This window comes from Myotis myotis, unplaced genomic scaffold (genome assembly GCF_014108235.1).
Source record: "Myotis myotis isolate mMyoMyo1 unplaced genomic scaffold, mMyoMyo1.p scaffold_m19_p_3, whole genome shotgun sequence".
Lineage (NCBI taxonomy): Eukaryota > Metazoa > Chordata > Mammalia > Chiroptera > Vespertilionidae > Myotis > Myotis myotis.
In genome coordinates this window covers 164,120,559-164,143,011 of record NW_023416335.1, presented here as the reverse complement: position 1 = coordinate 164,143,011, position 22,453 = coordinate 164,120,559, and the positions used below count along the sequence as shown (strand labels likewise).

At 47.3% G+C, this 22,453-nt stretch overlaps 1 protein-coding gene across 6 annotated transcripts in view; it reads right to left on the bottom strand.

The window, feature by feature from the left end:
- The window catches only part of NCKAP5L (NCK associated protein 5 like), a 34,628-nt gene extending 16,565 nt beyond the window's left edge, over window positions 1-18,063 (bottom strand). For 5 of the 6 annotated variants that reach the window (XM_036297596.1, XM_036297594.1, XM_036297599.1 and 2 more), the window contains exon 1: window positions 17,911-18,063. The gene's annotated coding sequence lies outside the window, so the exon portion shown is untranslated. The remainder of the gene's footprint in view (window positions 1-17,910) is intronic. The other variant, XM_036297598.1, reaches the window with a different exon arrangement.
- Between the last annotated feature and the right edge of the window lie 4,390 nt (window positions 18,064-22,453).

The window sequence follows — 22,453 nt, the reverse complement described above, 5'->3', positions numbered from 1 at the left end:
CAGCTCCTACTTCCTGAACCAAGATCCCGATGAGAGGAGGTGGAGCTGGCACCAGTGGGGGATGGAGCTGCAGTTGTGGATATCCAGGATTAGATCCAGGACTTGGGGCTTCATTTGCCAGACCCACCATTAGAGAGCAAGGGTGAAGATGAGGGAGCTGCAGCATTGAGCACCCCATGGACGCAGAAGAGGTGGAGCTGGTGAAAAGGACGACAGCTGGAGTAAGCCTGCCTGCACCAGGGGTTCCTGCCTGGGCTCGGGAGGCTCTCCAAGCCCGCAGGCATCCCCGACAGGAAGTGGTCACCTAGAGAGCTGCCTTATCCTCCCGCGTTCCAGACTGAACCAGCACAGCCCTGTACACATGCCGGTTGTAATGTTCATCTCCTTCCTCCACATCAAGACAAGTCAAACTTCTCAGGACCCACTTGATTCAGTTCTGTACTTGTGGGAACATGGGCCCAAGCCCAACCCACCTTAGCATTTTCACTCAGAGAATAAGGTACCCTATGTACGCAGCCAATAAACAAACAAACAAACAAACAAATAAAAGCATCCGGGTTAGACTCGAGGTCACGAATGTGAGGACTGGCTGTGGGTGATGCCTACCCCACAGAGCCAACCATGCCACCCTCCAATCTGAGCGCCTGCGGGTCTCAGAGCAGGGAGGCCTGAGTCCCACTGTGAAAGGGGGTACCCTCCCAGTGATAAGCCGCCCAAGAGCAACAGCTCTGCCATGTGTGTCTCTGCATCCCTGGCTGGGACTAGGAGAGACTCCGGAAATGGTGGCTGCAGGCAGGCTATGACTCAGCCTCACTTTGGGGGAGATATTTGCTGCCCTCGGCTGAGGAGGTCTGGCCAGATCAGGGAAAGGGGCCTTCTCTGTGTCTGCAGGGCCACAAGGTCAGGGCAGGAAGCTTTTGGCCAGGGTTAAGAGTCACAGGCAAGAGGCCTGCATTTGACCTTGGTGGTAGGGAGGGGCACATGCTATGAGTCAGACCAGATTTTGAGTTCAAGATTTCTATGGTGTTAGGAAAACTTCCTGCATCTTTGCAATCCTCTGGGGAATGTTAAGATCCAGAGAGATACTACCACCTCCCGATCCCAATCAGCCTAATTAGGCCCTTCAGAGTCTGGGTTTTTGGCTTAAGTCTCATGAGAAAAAAAATCAATCCAGGTCAGTTCCCCAGTGGGGTCCCTACTGGGTGTCACTGGGGGCCCCTTGCCCCAGGGGCCGAGCACTCTCCTCCTTCCCGCAGGCCCACAACTACTCACAGCTTGTGTTCAGCCTGATGGACTCCCGGGAAAAGCCCCAGCCTGGGATTTTCAGGATGGCCCTGGTTTCAAACATTCCTCTGATGGTCCTACCGTCAATACATCCTGGATGTCGGATGTTGGGTCGAGGTCAGCCAGGGCTACGTAAGGATGAAGCTGCAGGGTGTGGAAGCCCTAACTTGAACTGTGGGCTTCTCCCGCCACAACTGCCAACCAACAGGCAGCCCCGCCTCCGACAAAGGCCTGATTCAGAGGACGGTGACCTCAGTGCTGAGAGGAGGGAGAGAAGAGAGGAAGAGCAAAGCCTCTCTGGCCAGTCCTTGGGGGGAGAGAGCACAGTTTCAAGAAGCCAGGGACAGAAAAGGGGGAACAGCTGCTTGGCGTGGGGGCGGGGGACGTGGCTGGTTCAGCCCAATCGCAGAGTGCATCTGCATTACCACTATCTCTTCAGCCTAGTCAGTCAGGCCCTAGAACCCACTGGCCCTTTAAAGCCAGGAAGGGACAGGGGCTTCCAGGGCCTCAGAAGAGCTCTCTCCTGGCCTTTCAGGCAGACAGAGCAAAGGAGTCAGGTCTGCAGCTCCCATTCCCTCCCCTGTGCCCTGGCAGAACGCAAGTCTAGGCCTGGGAGGAAGGGGCCTGAGAGGTGGCAGCAAGCCCCATGCTCCCTAAGCTGGGCCCTTCGCCAAGGCCTTGGGGCCCTGATGAGCCCCTCACTCACCAGCTGTTCCCCCAGAGTCCTCTAGGGAGAGAAGCCAGGGACCGGGAGGTGGGGGAGGGCTGGGCAGCTGCAGGAAGGCCGAGATGGAGAAGCTCGCTTTAATAACAGAATCATCCGTAACACCAACGGTTTCCCCCTCTGCTCCCCCCATTCTCCAGCTGCTTTCTGGAATCCCTGTCACACCCAAGAGTCCACTCGTAAACAGCAACTTCTGCACCCAGCAAACACTCCTTCCCCGGCAGGATCGGCCCTGGGCTGCCTTGGGGTGTATGGCGGCATATAAGGACTGAGGCCCCAGGGCACCCCTGGCCTGAAAGTGGCCACCTTAATCCTTGACCCAAAGCATCTTTTAGCCCTAAGAATCCCAACTGGCCTCTTCCCTTCTCAGGGAAAGAGGGAAGACAGGAATTTCCTTCCCTGTTCCTAACAACTGGCCTTCTGAGAGGCATGTGTCCCTGAGTCTCCCCTCTAACTTCCTCTTCACAGCCACTCCAAGAACCTCCGTACTATGATGTGGGTTCTTTGAACCGATAGTGGGATCAACCACCTGCCCTTCGAGGCAGTGCAGAAGGGCAGACATGTCAGGAGCCCAAAGGCTTATCTCTCCTCCCTGGGATCCCTCATGTTCCCTGTCCGTAACATAAGCCAACAACAAAAACACAGCTGCTGGGGTGGGAGGCGGGGTGGGGGTGGAGGTGGAGGGGTGGGAGGAGAGGGGACTCTGACACAGGCACAATGGACTTATTTATAGGGCCACATGCCAGGGGCTCTGCAGCCAAGAAGACTAGGCCCCACTCCCAAAAGCCCAGTGGGGCTCAGCCCAGGCCAGCCAAGGGCACTGGAACAAGCCTCAGAACAAGGTAGCAGATTTAGTCCAGTCTCAACACTGCAATTTACTTGCTGTGTGACTTTAGGCAAATTACACAGTCTCGCAGGGACAAGTTCCTTCATGCCAAGTGGAGGTTTTTCTAGAACAGTGGTTCTCAAAGTGTGGTCCAGGGACCCTGAAGCCCTTTTAAGGAGTCCACAGATCCAAAACTATTTTCATAATACTACTAAGACATTACTTGTCTCTTCTACTTTCTTTCTCTTATAATTATAGAGTAGCATTTTCAAGAGATCATATGATATGTGATATCACAAAAGATTGAATACAGAAGCAGATATTGAGAATCCAGCTGCCTTCTATTAAGTCAGACACGACAGATTTGCAAAAATGAGGAACAATGACATTCTTTTTACTATTTATTTTTTGTTTTGGAAAAATATATAATTATTTTTATTAAATACATTAATTTTTAAGACTGTAGAGAAGCAATTTTCAACCAGTGTGCTGCAAGAATTTTTAAAACATTCAATATTTGACTATTATTTAGTCAGGGGCACTGACCTTTTTTCCCTTAAATTGTCAAATAAAAAAATGACAACAGCCAACAGAACAACACCCGTCTGGTGTGAATGAGTCAAAATTATGCCTAATATTTTTGTTAAATCAGCAAAAATATTTTTTGGTGTGCTGCAGAATTTTAGTTATTAGTTTATGTGTGGCATGAGATAAAAAAGGTTGAAAATCGCTGGTGTCGAGGGATCCTCAGGCCAAATAGTTTGAGAATCACTTTTCTAGGAGTGTTGTCCAGTTTGTGATGATGAAAATATTTATTCTGTGCTGTACAATATGGCAGCCCCTAATCACATGTGGCTAGTCCAAATGAGGAACTGAATTTTATTTATCGATTTAAAATTTTTTGATTGGTTTTTAAAGAGAGAGGGGGAGAGAAGAGAGAGAGGGAAACATTGATTGGCTGCCTCCCGCACCCCAACAAGGAATCGAACCCACAACCTCGGCATAAGCCCTGACCTGGAATGAAACAGCCACCTTCTGGTGTATGGGATAATGTTCCAACCAACTGAGCCACATCAGCCAGGGCAGTACCGGATTTTATATGTTTTAGCCACATGCAGCCAGTGGCTGCTGTGCTAACAGTGCAGTTCTATAAAATCCCTGGAATCTAGAAGATTCCTTGACTTTAGCATTCTAAGTCAATGCTTCTTTCCACAGACTGTAGAGGTTGGGGTGGGGGTGGGGGGTGGGGGGCGACGGTTCGGAAGAAACAGGAACTGATATGTACTCCTGTCCCCAGACTTCTGCTCACACTATTTCTCACTCTCAGTCACCAAAGGAAAGCCATCTCAACCACATGGTCAGTCCTGCCTGGCACTCCTACCAAGGCTTACTGTTAGAGAGGCTCTCATTCTGACACGACTCCTTCACACCCTCTCCTCAAACGTCTGGCCTGTCACCTCTTGTTTCTCCAAAGGATGAAAGCCAGCAGAGGGAAACCCCTCAAATCTCTTGCCACCACCCTCCCAGCATCACCAGAATCTCCGCATCGCCTCCTGGTACAGCAGAGGAGCTACCCTCTTCCCAGGCAAACAGTCCTTCTGCCCCAGGCCCTGCAGTGTCTCCCTCCTGAAGGGATCTTCCCCAGCCACCTGTCACACCTGTCACACCTGTCACACCTGTCAGATGTCTTCCATTTCTCTTTTTTTACAATAGCATACTTTATTCATTTAACATTATCATAAAGATCATTTCATGTTAACACATAATAGTACATATATCTCATCTTAAAAATAATGTGCCCCTGAGGGATTCCAAAATGGCAGTGGAGTAAGTAGAGCTATACTGACATTCTCCCAGGACCAAACTAGAATTACAACTAAAATACAGAAGAACCCCCCTGAAAAATCAACTGAAGACTAGCTGGAGAGAACCCTGATAATGGAGGATGGAAAGTGGAGACCACATAGAGACTGGTAGGAGGCGCAGAGGTGTGAAAGGGATGGCCGGCTCCCACAGACAGCAGCTGAAGTCTCGGAGGGATAGCTCAGCCGTGGGGGGTGCCCACTGAGAACGCTGGGGTCTAAACCCAAGCTGGGCTCCCCAGAGCACCAGAGCTGAGAAAGGTACCCACATAACATCTGTCTGCCAATCAGAAATGGCTGGAAAGGCAGGCACCCTCTTAAAGGGCCAACACACAAAATTTCATATGCAGCTACTCACCTTGGGCTCCAACAGAGGCAGGGAAGAGTGGACTGGAGCTGTGTGAGGAGAGTCCAGGGTTGGGGGCTATGGGGTTGGTGCTTGGAGGGCAGCCACCTCGGTTTCCTGTGCTGAGTCATTTCCTCACTGCGGAGGAGATCTTTCTCCACAGACCTTTGCTACCCAGGCTTTTGCCTGGGGAGAAGGCAGTTGTCCCATCCTATCAGAAAGACCTCTGGCCCCACCTGGGGCTAATCAGGGCTGATAACAATCGGACTGAAGGCAGAGGAAGATCAATGGAGGCTTTGGGTCTCTGCCCGATTTCCCCCTGGGCCCGGGGCTAGGAAAAGCAGACCCTGGTGCACATCTTAGTCCTTTCCAAAGGCACCCAGCCCCAGCAGAGGGAACCACAAGCTGTGGGTTACTGATAGCTCCAAACCGTACTCAGGACCAGTCACAAACAGCATCTGACATTGTCCTGCACTAGAGATGGGAAGTCATGGCAGATCTACTTAGTACACAGACACAGACACACACAAAAACCCAAACAGACTACCAAAATGGGGAGACAAAAAAACAAGCCCGAAATGAAAGAACAAGAGAATTCTCCAGAAGAAGAGCTAAATGAAATGAAGACAAAAAATTTATCAGACATAGAGTTCAGAATAATGATGGCAAAGATGCTCAACAGCATGAGAAAAGATATAGAACTAATAAAGAACACAGTGGAAAGAATACACAGATTAGGAGAAGCCGAGGACTGGATCAGTGAATTAGAAGACAGGATAGAAAAAAATCACTTAAGCAGAGAACAACAACAACAACAACAACAAAAAAGCAAAAAAGCAAGAGGATAGCTTAAGGGAGTGTGGAACAACATGAAACATAACAATATTCACATAATAGAAATGCCAGAAGGGGATGAAAGTGAGCAAGGGATAGAAATGCATTTGAAGAAATAATGGTGAAGGGAAAAGTCACACAAGTTCAGGAGGCACAGAGAGTCCCAAGCAAGAAGAAACCAAACAGGCCCATGCCCAGACATATCATAATTAAAATGCCAAAAATTAAAGATAAAGAGAGAATCTTAAAGGCAGCAGAGAAAAGTGATCTGTTACCTACAAAAGAGCTCCCAAAAGGCTATCAGCTGATTTCTCATCAGAAACACTACAGGCTAGGTGGGAATGGCATAAAATATTCAAGGTAATAAAAAGCAAGGATCTGAAGCCAAGATTACTATATCCAGCAAGACTATCATTCAAAATAGATGGTGAAATAAAGAGCTTCCCAGAGAAAAAGGCTAAAGGAGTTTATCACCACCAAACTAGCACTGCAAGAAATGCTAAAGGGAAGAGAAGAAATATATATAGAGAGAAACATAGGCATAAAGAATAAAAATGGCAATAAATAAGTACTTATCAATAATAACCTTAAATATAAATCTATTAAACACTATGATCAAAAGACATGGGATAGCTGAATGGATAAAAAAAAACAAAAAAAATGTGACCCCATTATATGATGTCTACAAGAAAACCACATGAGAACAAAAGACACACAGGATGAGAGCAAAAGGATGGAAAAATATTTTCCATGCAAATAGAATAATAATAATAATAATAATAATAATAAAAGCTGGAGTAGCAATACTCATATCTGACAAAATAGACTTCAAAATGAAGGCCATAATAAGACACAGTAAAAGTCACTATATAATACTAAAGGAATCGATCCAAAAGAGGATATAACCTTGGTAAACATATATACACCCAATATAAACACCTAAATATATAAAAAAAACTTCTAGGGCAGCGGTTGCCAATCTTTCAGACCTCACAGACCACAAATGGTCTGCAGACCACCAGTTGGTGACTGCTGCTCCAAAGGTTTCCTTAAACCAGCGGTCACCAACCTTTTGGACCTCATGGATCACCAGTGGTCCGCGGACCACCAGTTGGCAACCACTGTTCTAGAGGACTTTAATGGGACACAGCGAAAGCAGTGCTGAGAAGGAAGTTCATAGCACTTATAGGCCTACCACAAAAAACAAGAAAAATTAATAATGAACTATTTGACCCTACAATTTAAAGAATTAGAAAAAGAACAACAAGAAAAGCCCAAAGTAAGTAGAAGGAAGGAAATAATAAAGATTAGAGCAGAAATAAATGACATAGAGGCTTAAAAAAAACAATGAAACCAAGAGTTGATTCTTTGAAAAGATAAACAAGATTGATGAACTGTTAGCCAGACTCATCAAGAAACAAAGAGAGAGGACCCAAATAAATAAAATCAGAAACAAAAGAGGTGAAGTAACAACTGACACAACAGAAATACAAAGGATTATAATAAAATACTATGAACAACTATATGCCAACAAACTGGACAATGTGGAGGAAATGGACAAATTCCTAAAAACATATCATCTCCCAAAATTGAATCAGGAAGAATCAGAAAACCTAAATAGGCCAATAACAACTGATAAAATAGAATAAAAAAACTCCCAGCAAACAAATGCCCTGGTCTAGACAGCTTCACAGGAGAGTTTTACCAAACCTTCAAAGAAATAACACCTATCCTTCTCAAACTACTCCAAAAAATCCAAGAGGAAAGAACACTTTCAAGGTCTTTTTATGAGGCCAGCATTATCCTAGTTCCAAAACCAGATAAAGACACTACAAATAAAGAGGACTACAGGCCAATATTCCTGATGAACATAGATGCTAAAATCCTCAACAAAATATTAACAAAAATCACATGACATATTAACAGATGCAGAAAAAGCATTCAACAAAATCCAACACCCATTTTTGATAAAAACTCTCAGCAAAGTGGGACTAGAGGGAGCATATCTCAACATAATAAAGGCCATATATGACAAACCTACGGAGAATATCATACTCAATAGCCAAAAACTAAAACCATTTTCCCAGAGAACAGGAATGAGATAGGGATGTCCACTTTCACCAGTCTTCTTCAACATAGTACTGGAAGTCCTAGCCACAGCGATCAGACAAGAAGTAGAAATAAAAGGCACCTAAATGGGAAAGGAGGAAGTAAACTCTCATTATTTACAGACTAGAGGCCCAGTGCATGAACATTCATGCACTGGAGCGGGGGGTCCTTCAGTCTGGCCTTCCCCCTCTCACAGTCGGGGTGACCTCAGGGGCGGGAGGCGACGTGGAGATCAGGGGAAGGCAACACTCCCATCACACCTCTGCTGCTGCCACTGCCAGCAGCGCAAGCTTGGCCGGCCCTGGGGGATTGAGGGGACTGGGGGACTCTGGAGGCAGGTGCGTGGCTGAGGGGACTGGGTGCCGCCATCTTTGAGGGCGTGACAGTCAATTAGCATATTCCCTCCTTATTGGCTGTGGGCGCCATCTTTGCAATGGTCTCAGAGTCAATTAGCATATTCCCTCTTTATTAGATAGGATGACATGATATTGTACATAGAAAATCTAGATTCCACCAAAAAAACTACTAGAATTATTAAAGGAATTCAGTAATGCAGCAGGATACAAAATTAACACCCAGAAATTGATGGCTTTTTTATACACCAATAATGAATTCTCAGAAAGAGAAACTAAATAAACAATCCCATTTACCACTGCCACAAAAAAATTAAGATACTTAGGAATAAACTTAACCAAAGACATAAAAGAATTGTACTTGGAAAACTACAGGACATTGAAAAAAGAGATAGAGGAAGATATAAACAAGTGGAAGAATATATCGTGTTCATGGATAAGTAGAATTAACATCACTAAAATGTCCATACTACCCAAAGCACTCTACAGATTCAATGCAATCCCTATTAAAATACCAATGGCATAGTTCACAGACTTAGAACAAATACTCCAAAAATTTATATGGAACCAAAAAAGACCTTAAATAGTTGCAGCAATCTTGAGAAAGAAGAACAAAGTTGGAGGAATCACACAACCAGATGTCAAGTTATACTACAAAGCTACTGTAATCAAAACAGCCTGGTATTGGCATAAGAACAGGCATATAGATCAGTGGAACAGAACAGAGACCCCAGAAATCAATGCTAGTCATTATACTCAATTAATATTTGACAAAGGAGGCAAGGACATACAGTGGATTCAAGACAGTCTCTTCAATAAGTGGTGCTAGGAAAATTGGACAGATACATGCAAAAAAAATGAAACTAGACCACCAACTTACACCATACAGAAGAATAAACTCAAAATGAATAAAAGACTTAAATGTAAGTTTTGAAACCATAAAAACCCTGGAAGAAACCATAGGCAGCAAAATCTCAGACATCTCTCGTAGCATTATGTTTACGGATACTTCTCCTAGGGCAAAGGAAACTAAGGAGAAAATAAACAAATGGGACTACATCAAAATAAAAAGTTTCTGCACAGCAAAAGAAAACATCAACAAAATGAAAAGGGAGGCCCCTGTATGGGAGGATATATTTGGCAATGATACATCTGATAAAGGGTTAATATCCAAAATATATAAGGAACTCATACAACTTAGCCTGGCTGGCATGGCTCAGTGGTTGAGCATCAACCCACAAACCAAGAGGTCATGGTTCCATCCTGGTAAGGGCACATGCCCTGGTTGTGGGCTCAATCCCCAGTGGGGGGGCATGCAGGAGGCAGCCGATCAATGATTCTCTCTCCTCAATGATGTTCCTATCTTCCTCTCCCTTCCTCTCTGAAATCAATAAAAATATATTTAAAAAAATAACACAACAATGAGGTATCATCTCACACCATCAACAAATGACAAGTGCTGGCAAGGATGTGGAGAAAAGGGAACTTTAGTACACTGCTGCTGGGAATGCAGACTTACAGCCACTATGGAAAACAGTATGGAGAGCTTTCTCAAAAATTAAATAAGAACTGCCATTTGACCCAGTGATCAAGGAATATATCCTAAGAGGCTCCCCAAAAAACAATCAGAAAGAATGTATGCACCCCTATGTTCATAGCAGCACAATTATTTACAATAGCTAAGATCTGGAAATAGCCCAAGTGCCCATGAGGAGAAGAGTAGATAAAAAAGTAGTTGTGGTACATTTACACCATGGAATACTATGCACCCTTTGAGACAGCATGGAGGGACCGGGAGAATACTATGCTAAGCGAAATAAGCCAGTCAGAGAAAGACAAGTATCACATGACCTTACTCATATGTGGAATCTAATGAACAAAATAAACTGATGAACAAAATAGATCCAGAGACATAGAAGCATGGAACAGACTGTGGAATCTCAGAGGGAAGGTGGGGATGGGTGGGAAGAGATCTCTTTCTTCAAAGGGAACAGGCTGTGGCTGGCTAAGCACCCCTGTGTCTAGGAAGCTCCAGGGTTGACTTTTTGGGCACCATTTGGCCAGAGCCCAGAGGTGACCTCCTCAGCTGCTAGCTCTGCTCTGGGAGGAGAAAGTAGCTCTAGTTCGCCCATAAGCATCCACTGCCTCTGCTCTTATTTGTGCCCACAAACGGGAACAGGCTTCCTGGATTCCAGTTCTGGCTTGCTCATACTTGCTCATACATGACCCCACGTGAAGCCTAGAAACCCTCTAGGACTCAGTTTTCCTATCTGTAAAATGGGGTGACCTCTCTGACTCCTCTCTCCTTACAGGGCATAGAAGAAAAGGATGAGATCATGTCTGGAGAGGAACTGTAGCTGAAGAGACAGGTTTCCTCGTGAGGGGTTGGGGGGGTGGGAGTGAGGAACTCAGCCGGGCCTTAGGGAGAAGCCATTGGCTTTGATGTTGCCTTCTTCCTACAGGGCCTACAAGCTGCCCAGAAAAGCAGGGGTGGGGTTGTGGAGAGGAAGGGACAGCAAAGCCAAGAGCTTTAGCCTTCTTCTAGCGCCAGGGACAGGAAGTGAGGTGCTGTCTACAGAGGAAGTAAGAAGCAAACACCCCCCAACTTCCCCTCAGCCTACAGTGGAAAGGAGGCTCCAGCTTCAAGAGGCTGAAGTCCCAGGGCTGGGGAAAGAGAAAGCAGGAGTGGGGGTGGGAAGGGGGCATTATCATCACCATCTGGTGGAGAAGAGGGTTTTATGTCTTGGACACAATAAAACTCAAGGGGCACAGAATCAGGGAGGAGAGAGAAGAGAAGCCACTGAAGTCCAAGTTGAGAAACCCAGCTTTCTGGGTCCATGGTATCACATCTACAGTCCTGGCCCCAGACTCCAGGCCTGCTCTACAACCCCACCCCTAAGATGGGCCAGGTCTGATCACTCACTCTTACAGTATATGTCCTTTCTTTGCAGCCTTTATCACAGAGGTAATTCTGTGACTGTTTAATTATCTGATTAATGTGGGCTTTTTGATGACCATTGGACCCCCGGAGTCTAGGATAGTACCTATCACACAGTTAAGGGCTGGCTGGGTGAATGTGCTGACCACTGCTTGAGAATTCCTCAGAGGCTGGTTTTGGCCTAACCCTGGCATCTGAATCAAATTCAGTATACGAAGATGAATGAACACTACTCATGGCCTGGGGTCGACGGGGAGACCCTCGGGTGAGTGGTAAAGGTCAGAAGCTGACACAGGTGCCAGGAAAAATCTATGTACACCTAGATATTGCCAACAGGTAAGGCGACAGAAGATATGTCTTTTGGGTAAGGGGGAAAAGGATACATATTTGTATTTGTTTTTGTGTAAAGATACTCTGGAGGGATGTAAGAAACCAATAAGTGATTCTTTATTATTATGGAGGGAGAGGGAGTGGAGATGGGAGCAAGATCCACAATGTATGGCTTTTTTTCAATTTGATTTTTAGACTGGGTTAAAAAAAAAATCTAGTGAACCTTAGCTGGTTTGGCTCAGTGGATAGAGCGTCGGCCTGTGGACTGAAAGAGTTCTGGGCTCGATTCCAGTCAAGGACACATGCCTGGGTTGTGGACTCGATCCCCAGTAGGGGGCATGCAGGAGGCAGCCGATCAATGATTCTCTCTCATCACTGATATTTCTATCTCTCTCCATCTCCCTTTCTCTCTGAAATCAATATAAATACATTTTTTAAAAAATCTAGTGAAAAAATAAAGTATAAAACTTTAAAAAATATAAGAAGGGTCCTGGCCAGTGTGGCTCAGTTGGTTGAGCATCAGTTCCTGGTCAGGGCACATGCCTGGGTTTCAGGCTCAATCCCTAGTAGGAGGCGTGCAGGAGGCAGCCAATGGATGGTTCTTTCTCATCAACCACTGACGTTTCTCTCTCCCTCTGCCTTCCTCTATCCCTCTAAAATCAATAAAAGCGTACCAAAAAAAAGTTTTAAAAAATGTTAGAAGGAATAACCACATGGCCAAGTGATTCCTAAAGCCCCTCCCGGCTGGGGCCATCTACTCTCTCTTCCCCTATTAGAAAGTACGAACCAAGACCCTGAAACAGGGACGGGTGAGGAGATCTGGCCAAATGAGTAGGGGATTCTGGCCAAGGGATGCCAGTGTTTCCACTCCCTTTCTTCCCAGAAATCTCTCCTTGGGCTAGGGGAGAGGCCCTCCCACCCCCAGACTGTGGTGTGGGGTGGTAACACCAAATTATTCACAAGCTGATCCGGGCCACTTCAGCCTGGATAAGCGTTCATCGTAGATTCTTGGGTAGGGGGCTAATAGGGTCTGGGCGAGGTCAGAGGCAGAGGTGGGAGGCTGGGCAAGGTGAGAGTTTGGGGCAGGTAGGGATAGAGTGGGGTAAGTGACTCCTGGACAGGCCTAGGGCTGTTGCGGGCAGGTTCTGAGGGTGTCTCAACAGATCCTCACACAAAAGGGCCAATTACAGCCCCCACATCAAGCTAGCTGGGGGGGTGAAGTGAATCAGCCTCTGGGAACTACAGTTGCTGAGAACCCCAGAGCCACGCCCCAGGAGTTCCAGGGACCCTCACAGTCCTGTCTAGGAAAAGCCTCATTATTCCTCTATCCAGAGGGTCTTCAGGGAGGGACAATTTGAGAACTGCTGACCAATGCCCCAAGCAGCACCCAACACCCAAGCCCCACAGGCACAGCATGAGCAGCAGAATGGGGTGTCGCTCCTTTAAAATGAGCTATGCTTGCCCTAACCGGTTTGTCTCAGTGGATAGAGCGTGGACTCAAGGGTCCCAGGTTCGATTCCGGTCAAGGGCATGAACCTTGGTTGTGGGCACATCCCCAGTAGGGAGTGTGCAGGAGGCAGCTGATCGATGTTTCTCTCTCATTGATGTTTCTGACTCTATCCCTCTCCCTTCCTCTCTGTAAAAAAAAATCAATAAAATATATAATAAAATAAAATAAAATTAGCTATACTTAAAAAAAAAAAAAAAAAAAAAAGCTTACTGAGGACTGAAGAATTCCCAGAGCTCAAGGACCAGCATAAGGTTCAGGGAGCTGTGCCTGATTGGGCTCTTCTCAGTGGCTGCTGGATTTTTAGAAATCAGTAATAACAGCAATGATAATTCACCTTAATAACAGCCTGGCCTCCTCAGGACTCTTTCATCTTGTAACTCTCAGAGCTGGGAAAACGGTAATTATCGAGCAGGTGCCACACCCCAATGATGATGTGTTATTAATCCATCAGCACAGGCTGGGAAACTGAGGCTCAGGGAGAAGGATTTCCCCTCAAACAGAGCTAAGGATGCAAGTGCCAAGGCCACTGGGCAGTGAAGAAACGAAGGTGCCAGCTCCATATCTGTTGTGTTTTGAGGGGATACTGAAGATAAGGGCACTCCTTCCAGAGTCAGCCAGATCTGGGTTTGAGGAGGTGAGGAAAGACCCCAGATGTGTGTCCCAAGCCCCTCCCCAGGTGAAGCAGGGCTTGGTCGTAGCCCTGTCTGGGAACCAGGGCCTCTGATCTTGAGTTCATACACCCACCCACTCTCCCCAAGTTCTGCAAAGCAGCCTGACAGCTGCTTGGAGCATCTCCTCCATCTCTGCAACTTGAGCAGAAACCACAGGGTAAGTGGGGGCTTAGCCCTCCAAATAACCGCATGCCACAGGTACAGTCCATAAAGTGGGAGCGGGGCGCATCCTGAAGCTGGGTAGGCGGATCAGACCAAGAACCCATCAGAAGTGGGGAGACCGCTTCTTGGGAACCAAAGCCCATATCCCCAGCCCCCTTCCGTTTTGGCACTGATTTTACAATAAAGAGATCCTTCCTATAGCAAGGTCTGTTTGAGCTGATCATGTTGCAGAAAACTGCAGAGGAGGCCCAGCTGGCCTGTGCCCTCCAAGAGAGCAGGGAAGGGTGGGCAAAGAGTCATAGAACACCGAAGACCTTTTCCCAGGGTGGCCACAGAGGGAAGCAGCAGGGACTCAAATGAGAAGGTAAGGATAAAGACATTGCCTGTAAAGGTCTATCCACAGTCTATATGTGCCTGGTCCTGCGAGAGATGCTAGGGAGAGATGCTAGGAACATATGTAACTCAGCTCCGATGCCAGGAACAGATGCAACTCAGCTCCGGAGAAACCATAAGGGCCAAGCCAGGTAGCAACCAATGACCTTGTCCTCTAACCTTCCAGGGCAGAGCCTGGGGAAAAGTATTAAGCGTGATGCTGGGAGGGATTTAAAGTTGTTCACTTCCACATATTAGACAGCTGACCAGAGCCCTTGGAAGTTTCCTGAGATAATACCCTGCCCTTCCTAGGGCCCAGCTCTCTATAATCTCATCTTCAAGAACTACCTTCTCTGCATTAAATTCAGCCAGGCGTCCTCATGCACGAGAAACTAAGGCAGAATGGTACCATGGAAAACACTTGACCAGAGTCAGGAGCCCTGCCTGACACTCATCACTGTATGAATCACTTTTCCCTCTGGACTTCAGTTTCCCCATTTTTAACACGAGGGCATTAACACTGTCTCTAGGATTCCTTCCTGTCTATGATTCTATGTTGCTTTGATGTAGTGGCACATTTCAGGTTACTTTACATAAATTTGCATGTTCAATCAGAAATCCCAAACTTTGAGTGTAGAAAATCCAATCAGTCCTTTAGTGCAGGTTGGCTGGGGCTGGAGGAACCTGCCAGGTTCGGGTGAGGACTGTTACAGCAGACAGTGGTGAACTGGGCGGGGGGAGCCAGGGGAAACAGGGCCAGGAAGCAGCACTTGTTCTGAGAGACGCGGTTCTGGTGACCCATGGCTGGTGGGGCCCAGGACCCTTCAGCTACTAAATCAGGGTCCTTTCTCTTCCTGCTTCTGAAGAGGTCTCTAGCTTGCCAGCGTCAGCCACACCCCAAGAGGGAACAGCAGCCTCTGCCTAGCAACAGCTGCATCCTTCACTCCGACAGGGACTCCGCCATCACCCACTTTCTGGGAAACTGACCTCCCTGGGAGCTTCAGTTCTCCCTTCCAGGGGCTCCTAGCAGTGAGAAAGGCTTCCTTGGGGGTCTAACTAAACACCTCCTGCTGCAGTTTCACTCCCATGGGAGGCAGGGCCCAAGGGGGCTAGCAGAGGGAAGGACAATATTGGCAGGAGAATCTGCCGGCATCCAACCAATCCACGGCCTCTCTAACTCTCTGACATCCCACTCAGCACCTGGGAGAGCAAGGATGAAAACAAACAAGGAAAAAGCGAAGGCCTTTGGCTCTTGGGCTACAGAGCAAGTCCCAACCTGGGGAGCCTGACTCCTGAGAAAGTTTTCAACCCAGAGGGAAGGAGGCTGGGAAAAGTGGGCTGGCATGGCAGGGCCTGGGAGGCTGGCTGGGCTGGGTGCGGGCAGCAGGGGAGAGTCCTTAGCCCCTTGCCTGGGAGTCGGGGGTGTGAGTGCCGAGGTGAGGTGAGTAGGGCAGGGAGTGGAATGGGCAACAACAGTGTCTTCTTCCCATAAGAGGGCAGATGAGTGTGCTGTGCTCTCTGGCCCAGATCCTAAAACAAGTCCCAACAACTGAGATGCAAACTGTCTCCTGGGAATCTGCTTACTTTGCTGGCCTTTGGCGGCCTCCTCCTTTCTCAACACCTCCCCATAGGCCCAACTCAAAGGCTGGCCCGCCAGGATGTCTCACCAGAGACCTTGATGGGTGGGCCAAACCTCAGCAGCAGTTCATAGCCCAAGGCACCAGGGGTGAGAAGGACAAGGACTACTCTTAGGTAGCATAAAGTAGTCTACTCCTCTCCTCCCAAGGTTCTAATCCCAAGTAATCATGAGATTTAGAACCACATCACCTAACACCTACCTCTCCAAATGGGCCACCCTACCGGAGGACCTTTCTCCCCTCCGGAATCACTCATCAGTGGAACCACACAGTACCACAAGTGGAAGGGACTGTTAGAGCCTCCCAGCCCAACTGCTTAATTTTATAGATGGGGTAAACTGGCCCAGAGAGACAAACTGTCTTGGCCAAGGTCATACAGCAGGCTAAGTGCAGGGACCAAAACTTCTGACCCAGTCCACAGCGACAACAGCTTGGTCCTCATGTATATTGGTTTTCACCTGCCAATTGTGGAAGAGCCATGTTCCCTGCAGCCCAGGCCACGAAACATGATGGAGGGCCCATGCCACCTCATGCATGAGGGCTGATGCCACCTAAGACACAGACCATAGACTTTGAAAACAAAGTTGAACTTTGTGGGAATCTCCCAAGAGAGGAATACTTGTGTCCCTCTAAGGTAGGAAGCACAATAACCCAGGTTGTTCTTAGGGAGACAAGGGACCGATATGAACGTGAATTTTGTGATGTCCTTTTTGCCAGACAAGGGGTCTCAGAGCCAGCTGGCATGTCTTGCAAGAGGGTCTTGCAAGAGGGTCTGCAACAGGCAACTGTGATAGATCCATTTTCCCCACAAGTACTAACCACAGAATGGCTAGACACTGACCCCCTCTTTAGGGTCCCTCAGGACTATCTCTGTCCCAGGCGTATGTTTCCAACCATGACCTCTGGCAGACAATTGTGCTTAGGCAGGAAGACCTCTGGGAGACAGAACAGGAATAAGAGGAATTGCCTTTATAGCCAGAGAGGGAATTCATCAGCCCAAGAAGACCCCTGGGTCCTTAGAAAGGCGAGCATCAAAAAGTAGCAGCTGGACAGGCTGGGTAGATAGCGCTGACACACCTGGACAACTAGGCCTGTAGGGGGTTCGGTGCCCCTGTGCCCTTGGGATATTGCCAGGGCTGTATCCTTATCCTGGGCCCACCTGGGATAAGGATAAGGAGATTCCTTAAGCGGGGCTGAGGTTCGGACAACCGCTTTCCCGGTTGGGCTAGGCCAGGGGAGTGTCGGGCGTTCTCGGCATTCTTCTGACACCGCAGCCAGGACCCAGAGTCTTTTCTGCAGGCGCTGCCCTGGCCCCATTCCCTGCCCGGCCCTTCTCCCTCCCTCCGCCTCTCTTTAGTGTTCAGCCCATCGGGCTGCCCTCCTCCGATCTGCCTCCCCTCAAAGCCACGAAAGGTCGGTCCCCGAGGCCCTGATCTCTCCGCCTCTCCCCGCTCCTCCACGCCCTGCCGCCCCAGGCCACAGGAACTGCGAAGTGTAAAGAGAAGCCCGCGGCTCGTCTCCGCGCCTGCGCTTTGGGAAGAGCCTCCCCCGCCGCAACCACCGGGCACCGCTCAGCGGCAGCCGGACGGTGGGATGCGGGTGGGTGGGGTGCGCAGCTGGGACAAGGTCAGTGCTTTCAAAGAAGAAGGGAGACCGCCCCCGGAACATCCCCCTCTTCCGAAAGTTTCCCTTCCGGGGCCACGGAGTGTGCGCGAGGATGGCGCGGGGGGCCGAAGGGGGTGGGGTGGAGGTGGACAGAGTCCCAACCCGACCCCTGGGGAGAGTGCGGCGGGAGCGGGAGGCAGACAGCGAGGTCCGGGCTGGAAGCCGCGCTGCCCGCGCTGAACCCAGGCTGCCACGAGCGCCTTACCCTTCGTGCCTCTCACCCCCAGCCCCTGGCTTACAGACCCCACCACTCGCCGCCTTTAAGTCCCAAGGAGGCCAGAACTCACCGAAATCAGGTGTTGGGCTGGACCAGGGCAGGCCGGATACGCCGGGTCCATGGCCAAGGCTCGGGGGCGAGGGGCTGAGAAGGGGGGTTGCTGGGTCCGCCTCTTGATGTCAAGGCTTTAAAGGGGCTAGGGAACTCCGCCCCTCTTCCAGATCCCGCCTTCCTTCTCCCGCGCAGCCAATCCGCGCTCACCCTGGGTGCACGCCCCTCCCAGCTCCTCCAGATGTTCCCAGGACAAGAGCGAAGTCTGCCCCGGCGGCGCGCGCCGCTTCCGCCCGGGAGGGAAGGACTGCCCCTCCCCCGCTGTACAGAAACACTTTCCCGGGGCCGGGCCGGGTGGGCCTGGTAGAATCTCCTCTGTGCGGGGACAAGGGACGCCAGGCTGGGTCGAACTGGGGTGAAATAGGGGAGCATCTATAGCACCGAAAACTAAGTGGGTGCGCGCGGACCCACAGACATGCGCGTCTGCTTCCGTGGGGCTGGGCGTGCACGTGTATATGTGGTTGTGAGCGTTGGGGTTTGTAATTTGCCTTCCTGCATACGTGTTAGGAGTAAATCTAAGGGAAGAGGCTTGACTGCCTCCTTGGCCTTAAATTCTCCCGCCTCTCTTTTCTTCCTTCGGGATGGGGTCCTCCCAGTAATAAGGAAAATTGACGCCGGGAACAGACTCCACTCCTCTCAGAGCTTTGCTGGCCCGTTTCCTCACTGGTTTAGGAGGGAAGGCTGAGTAGAAAAAGCATAAAACCTTGTTCTCAGCCACTTGCTATCTCAGTGGGGATGAGTCCCTTCCCTATTGAACTAACTAACCTCGAGCTTAAAAGAGGAAAAGCAAACAGCTCACTTTGGCTCTTGACCTCAGAGCTCCCTTTGCTCCCATTCTCATTGGTCCTTAGATAAACTATTTGCCCTCATCTGGATCCCATATAATCTTCATAATCTGCATTGTACTGACTGGCCTGAATATGCAGGTTCTGAACTGGGTCCTGCAAGGAAATAAAAAGGGATCCCTAGCCACAGTCTCTGTCCATTTTATTTAAATTGCTTCGGTTGTGGGATGCATTAAAGCATCATGTTAGTAGTCAAAGGAACATAAAAGTCAAGGGAACATATGGTGCTCAGACTGACTAGGATTAATCTAGAGTTCCTCTGTGAAGGAGGCTCTGTAATTTAAAATGGGATTTGGCCTTAGCCAGTTTGGCTCAGTAGATAGAGCATCAGCCTGAGGACTGAAGGGATCCTGGTTCGATTCTGGTCAAGGGCATGTACATTGGTTGCAGGCTCAATCACTGGCAGCATTCGGGGTGCGTGCAGGAGGCAACCAATCTCACAATGTTTCTGTCTCTCCCTCTAAAAATCAATGGGAAAAATATCTTTGGATGAGGATTAAAACACACACATACACACACACACAAACAAAAAAATAAAATGGGACTTGAAGGGTAGAGAAAAATTTTATGTAAGATTTAGTCAGGGTAAGGACATAAAGGAGACTCAGATAGGAAAGAGCAAATTATCTATGTGGGAGATAGTGAGCAATTACCTTGGTAGGGTGGGAAGTGGGAGAAGTCCATGGCGGAGGTTTTGTATGGAGATCAGACCAGAATATAGATTTGATAGCACGTGATAAGTCATGGTGGGTTCTTGAGCATTAGAGGTAGCTTGACTTTTTCAAATGCCTGAGGGCAGTTATTATTGGACCCTAAAAGATGCCATGATGGTTACCTATACCAGCTCTTTCACCTTTGCTTTAAAATTATTTCATTGGTTTATCCTTAACACACAATTAAGTATACTAATATAGATCTTAGGTGCTCCGTTTTGTGAATTTCAACAGTAATATATACCTATGTAACTCCCCAAATAAGATACTGAACCATTACTCCAGAAAGTTCCCTCATGCCCCTTTATAGTTGATTACTCTGCACCTACCACCACCCACCCCTGCAAACCCTGAATTCTATCACTTTAGTTTTATCTGTTCATGGATTTTTTTAAAAGTGGAATAATATAGTATGTACTTTTAAAAGTACATTTTTATTGACTTCAGAGAGAGAGAGAGAGAAAGGGAAAAAGGGAGAGAGAAAAAGAAAGCAGGAGAAACATTGATGTGCTAGCTAGACTCTAGTGATGGTGAACCTTTTGAGCTCGGTGTGTCAGCATTTTGAAAAACCCTAACTTAACTCTGGTTAAGAAATTTTTTGGCCGAAACCGGTTTGGCTCGGTGGATAGAGCGTCGGCCTGCGGACTGAAAGGTCCCAGGTTCGATTCCGGTCAAGGGCATGTACCTGGGTTGCGGGCACATCCCCAGTAGGAGATGTGCAGGAGGCAGCTGATCGATGTTTCTCGCTCATCGATGTTTCTAACTCTCTATCTCTCTCCCTTCCTCTCTGTAAAAAATCAATAAAATATATTTAAAAAAAAAAAAAAAAAGAAATTTTTTGATATTTGTAACCATAGTAAAACAAAGACTTATATTTTTGATATTTATTTTATATACTTAAATGCCATTTAACAAAGAAAAATCAACCAAAAAAATGAGTTCGCGTGTCACCTCTGACACGTGTGTCATAGGTTTGCCATCACTGTGCTAGAGAAACATCGATCAGTTGCCTCCTGTATGTGCCAACCTGCAACCTGGGTATATGCCCTGACTGGGAATCAAACTGGCGACCTTTTGGTGCAAGGTATGATGCTCAACCAACTGAACACCACCAGCCAGAACTGCAACTATATTATTTAGCATAGTAATGTTTTCTTGATCCATCTCTGTGTACTGTATTCCTTTTTATTGCTGAGTAATAGTCTACTGTATGAATTATAACACAATTTGTTTATTCATTCTCCAGCTGATAGATATTTGGGTATTTCCAGTTGGGACCTATTATGAATAAGGCTGCTATAAATATTCTTTTTCAAATATTTTTGTGAGCATATTTTCATTTCTCTCACCTTTTAAAATTTTCTTTTTTAAAAATGTTTTTGATTTTTTTTTTTTTTAAGAGAGTGAGGAAGAGAGAAAATCAATGTGAAAGAGAAACATCGATTGGTTGCCTCTTGCATGCCCCTCACCAGGGTTAGAGCCAGCAACCTGGGCTCACCTTATTTCTTGATAATAGATAGCAGCACCTTTGGAATCCAGAAGCATTAATTAATTCTTATTCATTCAATCACCTAGCATTTATTGAATAGGGATCTGTGGGAGAGTCCTTGGTTTACAACAAAAATTAGACATGATTCTTTCCTCAAAAGGCTTAAATATCCCATAAAACTGCATGTATCTGTTGCATTCCAAAGCCATGGGGTAGATAAACCTTGTCTGTCAGATATATCTAAATATTTCTGGATGTTTCCAAATAACTAAATTTTGGAAAGCAGACAGACCATCTAAATGATGTTTTGCTTTTCATTCAGATGTTTACCATTGTTTAATAAACACAGCCAGAACATCTACACTTGTCAGAGCAAGTAAGTACCTGCCTTACTTGAAAGGCTCTTGCACACTTGAAAGTTCAGACATTCAGATTTTGGCAGATTCTCTATGCCTCACAAACCTTCATCCTCATTGACAGGAGGTAAAAGAATGATATCTAACATTGCTCCATAGTTTTCTGTATTTGATGAGGCTTAAAACACTTTAATTCTCAATGGTAGTATTCACTTAAATTATTAAAAATATACAGAAGTTCCAAAGTCAGTTTTGAACTATTATATACCATATATTGTTCTTTGAGTTGTCTGTTACAAAACAAGCTAGGCTTTGTAGGCCTCTAGTTGCTGCAAGCTGTTGGAAACAAATCAGTTTGGTGGTGTGGTCTGTGCACAGTGCTGATGACTGACTGGTCGATGGCATCTCAGAAACCCACCCCCTTCACCGCTCACCTCAGGACTTTGGGATCTTCTGCTCCAATACCATGTGGTCATTCATTCAGTGCTGGAGCATCTTCTTTCCTCAGTTTGGCATTGAACTATTTGGCCACTGTGTTACACTGGCTGTAACTCACCCCATCTTAGAATTCTTGAGATGGTCAGGTGGTAACTGGCCTCTCAAACATTTATTTATTTTTATTTTTAAAAATATATTTTATTGATTTTTTGCAGAGAGGAAGGGAGAGGGATAGAGAGTTAGAAACATCGACGAGAGAGAAACATCGATCAGCTGCCTCCTGCACACCTCCTACTGGGGATGTGCCCGCAACCAAGGTACATGCCCTTGACCTGAATTGAACCTGGGACCTTTTAGTCTGCAGACCGACGCTTTATCCACTGAGCCAAACCAGTTAGGGAAGGCCTCTCAAACATTTAAATAATCTGGTAGTGCTAGCCGGTTTGGCTGAATGGATAAAGCATTAGCCTTCAGACCGAAGGGTCCTGGATTCAATTCTGGTCAAGGGCTCATACCTTGCTTGCAGGCTCCTTCCCGGCCTGGGCCCTGATCTGAGGCTCGTGCAGGAGGCAATCAATGATGTGTTTCTTTCACATCAGTGTTTCTCTCTGTCTTTCCCTCTCCCACTCTCTCTAAAAAAATCAATGGAAAAATATCCTTG